This window comes from Prosopis cineraria, unplaced genomic scaffold, assembly GCF_029017545.1.
Source record: "Prosopis cineraria cultivar Desert tree isolate PC_DT_omini unplaced genomic scaffold, ASM2901754v1 PC1492, whole genome shotgun sequence".
Lineage (NCBI taxonomy): Eukaryota > Viridiplantae > Streptophyta > Magnoliopsida > Fabales > Fabaceae > Prosopis > Prosopis cineraria.
The window spans coordinates 1-5,669 of record NW_026556817.1 but is presented as its reverse complement, the minus strand read 5'-3'; the positions used below and the strand labels follow the sequence as shown (position 1 = coordinate 5,669).

The 5,669-nt window shown below is 36.0% G+C and overlaps 1 non-coding gene across 1 annotated transcript; it reads left to right on the top strand.

Moving 5' to 3' along the window:
* The first annotated feature begins 1,523 nt into the window (after positions 1-1,523).
* On the top strand, positions 1,524-1,630 carry LOC129300230 (small nucleolar RNA R71). Its single transcript, XR_008590729.1, has one exon. It is a non-coding gene; the product is annotated as a small nucleolar RNA R71 (small nucleolar RNA).
* The last annotated feature ends 4,039 nt before the right edge of the window (positions 1,631-5,669 follow it).

Below are 5,669 nucleotides of genomic sequence, written 5' to 3'. Positions count from 1 at the left end.
TGGAATTGTGAAGGAACCGGGGTCCTCACATTTTATAGGGAGTTGAGGCTTCATGATAGCACTCACAGATGAGGGTAATTGTACCCTTGCATTAGGCCTAAATTTTCTTTTATTTGTACAACAATCTTTCAAAAATTTGGCATACTTAGGAAAGTTCTTAACTACATCCATCAAGGGTACATTAACATGAATCTTATGGAAGAAATCATATACCTCTTGATCAAATTGTCCCTTTCACTTGCTTAGGGACCACTTGTGCTTGTGGAAAAGGAAGCTTCTTCATAATCTCTTGACTTTGCTTTCCTTCTTCCTTCCTTGAACTCTCCTTTCTTGTTTCACTTTGCTCGGCCTCTCCCTCTTTTTCCTTACTAAACAACTCGGCCATAGTCCCCTTTTCCACCTTAGATGGTGGTTGCTCACATATGATCTCCTCAATGTTTTCATCCTCATCATCTCTACAAAAAGATGCATCATTAGGAGCAAAAGAAGAACTAGAAACATTAACATCAATTGAAGAATTTAAAGAGGGCTTCTCGGCCTTCCCTTGTCTTTTGTCTTCTTGCACTCTTTCTCCCAACTCCTTGCCACTCCTCAATGTGATAGCATTAAGATTAGCTTTAGGATTAGCAACGGTGTTGGATGGTAATGTAGAGGCTTGAGCATTGGCTGCACTTAATTGGTTAGCAAGCATATTCATTTGAGAAGTAAGGGCATCAATTTTAGAGTTCATGTTCTCACACTTGTTACCCATACTCTCTACCTTGTTCCCTAAGCCATCATACATGTTTTTATACAAGGAGTTCATTTCAATCAACTGCTTACGTAACACATTCACATCATTAGAAGAGTTCGAATTAGAAGAACTCTCAATTGGAACAAGCCTCCTATCACTATAAGAATTAGAAGAAGGTGCAAGAGAATTACCACTTGGATTGTAGCTTTGAGAAGAGCTACCTTGAGACAAATGAGGTGGAGGGTCACGGCCAAAGGTGTTTTGATAGGATCCTCTTTGTTGATTGTCTTGTAAAGCCACATTTGGATTTGAATAGGAGAAATTAGGATGGTCTCTCCATGAAGGGTTGTAAGTATTAGAATAAGCTCCTTGCCCTTGCCTCCCACCATAGGATTGTTTTCCATTGTAGATAGCATTTACTTGTTCAAACTTAATAGGACAATTGCTTTCTACATGCATAGGTGAGTCACAAAAAGTACAAGAATAAGGGACAAGTGCTTGAGAAGTACTTACATTGCTCACTTGAGATATTTGTGGAGCCAACATTCTCCCAATCTTGGCAGCTAGCAAGTCCACATATGAATCATTAAGAATTGAGGAACCTACCATATTCACATTTCTCTTTTCCCTTGTAGAGTATTGAGCACCACTTGAAGCCATCTTGTCAATTAGTTCCCAAGCCTTTAAGGAAGTGAGGTCAATCAAGCATCCACCACTAGCGGCATCAATGTTAACTTTGTCTCTTGGAATCAAGCCCTCATAGAAATATTGGACTAAATTCTCACTAGAAATTTGATGGTGTGGGCATTTAGCCAAAAGGCCTTGGAATCTAGTCCAATACTCATAGAGACTCTCATCCTCTCCTTGTTGGACCCCATAGATTTGCTTCCTCAAATTGGTGACCTTGGAATTTGGAAAGAATTTATCTAAGAAGAGTCTTCTTAGCTCGGCCCATGTGCTCACTTTCACATAAGAAGGGTAGTTGAAATACCACTCCTTTGCTAAACCTTCAAGAGAAAATACAAAAGCCTTAGCTTGAACATCATCAACATTTACATGCATAGGCTTCATAGTATCACAAACCAATAGGAGAGTATGCAAAAACCTATGGCAATCCTCTCCCGGTAACCCATGAAATTTAGGCAATGCATTAATCAAAGAGGATTTAATTTCAAATTGAACATTAGTAGGAGGAACATATAAGCCATAAGGATTATCATGCCAATTAGGTTGAGTTAATTGCCTAATGCTCCTCTCCTCTCTAGGGTTATGCAAGCCTTCAAATTCATTATTAACATGGCCATCATCATGCAAATTCTCATTCCCATTCCCATGGCCCTCATTATGCACATGCTCATGTCCTAAGATACCTTCCATTGTTGAATTACAAACCAAATGAGAATCAAGAATAGGTTGTGATCTTCTCAATCTAGAAATAGTCCTTTCAATTTCTGGATCTAATTCAACAAAAGAGGTATGTTTTCTTCGGGTCATGCACTAATCAAGCTCAAGAAAATTAAGAACAAAGAACAAGCTAAACTAAAATGCAAATCAACACGAAACAATTCAAAACACACAAAAGCAAGAGAAATAATTTTTTTTTTTTTTTAATATACTCAATAGCAACAAAATGAAAAAAAAATAACACCAAACAAGTAGAAAGAGAGTTAGAAATGCTCAATCAAGAAGCTTTGGCAATTCTGGAATTCGCACAGTAGGCTCTCTGGAGACAGTGAACTTGTGAATTTTCTATCAGCAAATCCACATGATAAATTCCCCTGAAACTTTTATGAGAAACACAAGAGATATACAGGAAAATTATATAAAACTTTCAGATTAAAAATCCTTCCCAATCGTTCCCAGAATTTTTCACAAGTTGGTCCTCAGGTCTGGAGAAACAGGATTTCGTCCAGAAGACCTTCAGAGCTTCTAACAAACTTTCAAATAGGAAAATGGAAAAATTGAAGAAAATCCTAAACACAAGAAACAAAGATAAGACAGTGATAAGAAAAATGAAACTGGAATCAATCAATTTGAACGCACAAAGAGGAAGATATGCTAACTCAAAGTTGAAACAGGGTTTTGGGAATCCTCTGTAATGGCTCCCTGGACCTTGTTAGATTGTAAAATTTCCACAGGACACTTCCCACGTCCAAAATTGACCAAACCAATTTTAAAGTGAAGCTAAGATATAGAGCTTTCAATGAAATAAATTTCAAGTTCAAATTCCCTCAGACTCATTCCCAGTTAATTTTTCAATTTCAGACAGAGACACTAGAAACAGAGTATTTTCAGCTCTACACCAAACCAACGAAAATTGCACTAATTTTTTTTCTTTTTCAAAACAGAATAAAAACACTCAAAACACACAAAAACACTAAACAAAACACAAAAACAAATTTTTATAATTTTTCAAAAAATTTTCCAGGAACACTAAAAATGTAAATTAAGTACTAAACAACCTTAGAATTAAACTTAAACCATTCCCCGGCAACGGCGCCAAAATTTTGATAGGAAATTAGTCGCTTATCCTCAAAATTACACTAAAGCTAACCCTAATGCAATATAGGGCCAACCCTAGGTCATCTCCCAAGGAATGGTTTTAAGTCTAATTGAAAGTTATCTAGTGAAATAAATCAACCAAAGTTTGTAGGAATTTAGTTACCTAGCTAATTATCTAAACTAATTACCTAATGTGCAAGTAATTAAAATGCTAGTGAAAGTGAGTGAAATGAACTTCCCTTTTTACAATAATGGAACCCTAGAGATTAGTTGATTTTGGACTCATTATCTTCTCATGATTAGGCTAAGTTTAGCTTCCCTTTCCTCTTGACTAAAGCTGTCATGACTTAAGAAAATTATCCTAAGCCAATTAACCTAATTAGCTAACCTCCCTAGGTCTTAGATTAAAGTCCCTAGTTCAATTAACCAATTGGTGAAGACATTAGCCAAGTGATTCACTCAAAATCCTCTCTCAACAGCCATGGTCAAACACATAAATTGAGCAACCACAAGATTATGTCAAGCTACTCAACAACACAAGCATTAACACCACAAGATTATGCAATATTAACACAAGAAATTCACTAATTGAAAAACACAAGATTATGTGCCAAACAAAGAGTGGCAAAATTCAGTCATGGCTGTCCAAGGAAGAAATTAAATGAAACAATCCTCTCTCTTTACATCAACATCAAATTCAAATTAGAATTTATAAGCTAAGATGATTAAACCCTAGATTAAGGAATCTAACCATCTAGTAAAAAGAGAAGAGGATAGGAAACAAAAGAACTTAGCCAATTTGAAGCTCAAGACTCATCCTCCATCTTCATCTCTCTAGGATTCCACAAAGAAACTTAGCCAATCTTCATCTTCAAGAACCCTAGTGATTGCTTGTGAAGGCCAAACTCCATAGCTCTTGAATGATGGAAATGAGCTTCAATCCTTGTGAAAATGGAAGGGATGGAACGAAAATGAAGAGAGGAGAAGAATGGTATGAGTTTTGTGGAGGTTTGGTGGCTGAAAATGGAGGTTAGGGTGCTGGAAAATGAAGAACAAAAGAGAGAAAATGAAGAACACTATGAACAAGAGAGAGAGAATGTGGAAGATGAATGAGATATGTGTTGGATCCCATTTGGGCTTAAAATGGCGTGCTCCTTGGTGTCTCCCATCAGCTGAAGCTTAATTAAAATAAGGAAAAAAGAAATTAAAATGTAAATGGGAGCCTTGTCACACTTGCAAGGTGGCAACTTCCTATTGGTTTGTAGATGATTCCAATGTGTGCCTAATTTCCATGTGTCATCCACATCATTTTAGCTGATCTAATCCCTCAAAATAATCATAATTCACGTGCAAACCATCAGCCATTGACCTCAAGGAGTGTTGACCTCAATTGCCCAATTGATGCACAAGTCACATGCCACCTATGTCACATAAATCACATAATTCAATTAAATAGCATATGATATAATAAAATCTAATTCATGTCCAGAATTAAATTCATAATTAGAAGGGAGAATTTATTAAATTAACCAAGTTTAGGCTGCACAAAATTATATAAAAATTTTCACACAAAGGCAAACCAAAAACTAGGACAAACTAAGACACTTAAGAAAGTGTTGACTTTTTATTTAATTACTCCCAAACTAAAATGAATTTTAAAAATAAATTTCACCATTCATCAACTGGACATAAATGCACTTTGTCAATTTTTCTTGTACATTTTCTCAAAAGTTCATTTTTTGGACCAAAATGCCCCTAGTGCACTGAACCTAGAAACTTAGGCAAAGTTCCAAATCTAATGCAATGTGTGCACTTGAAGGTGATAAATCATTAATAAAATGGTCCTAATTGACAAATAAAAGTGGGTAACAAATGTGTTCTATCACAAGAAATCCTCAATATGCCATGGGATATGAGAGAATTTCTATCAGCTAACTATAGTGTGACAGTTGTAGGATTTTCCTCCCCTAATTGAACTTCTTAAAGACAGATAAAGGCTGAGTTTTATAACAAAGCCAAGATCACATAGTGCATGGCCTTCAAATTTTTTACTAATAAGATATGGTATAGAGAACGAACCAGGATCCCCACACTTGAGTGGAATATACAGCTTCAGAAGACTAATGGTTTCCTTAGTCAAAGCTACTATATCTTTGAGGAACTTGGCATACTTAGGCATTTTCCCCAATGCCTTAGAAAATAGAATATTAAAATGGAGTTATTTGAAGATATCAAGAAACTTAAAGTATTATTGATCATCTACTTTCTTCTTATATGCTTGAGAAAGGAAGGGGTAGCACTGCTTTGGATGTTCAATTGTCTTATCCTTCCCCTTGCTTACTTCACCTTCTTCACTCTCAGCAAGAGCATTCTTAGAATTCACCATTCTAATTGCACATTCTTTTAAGGTAGGTCAACAACTTGATTAGATAAA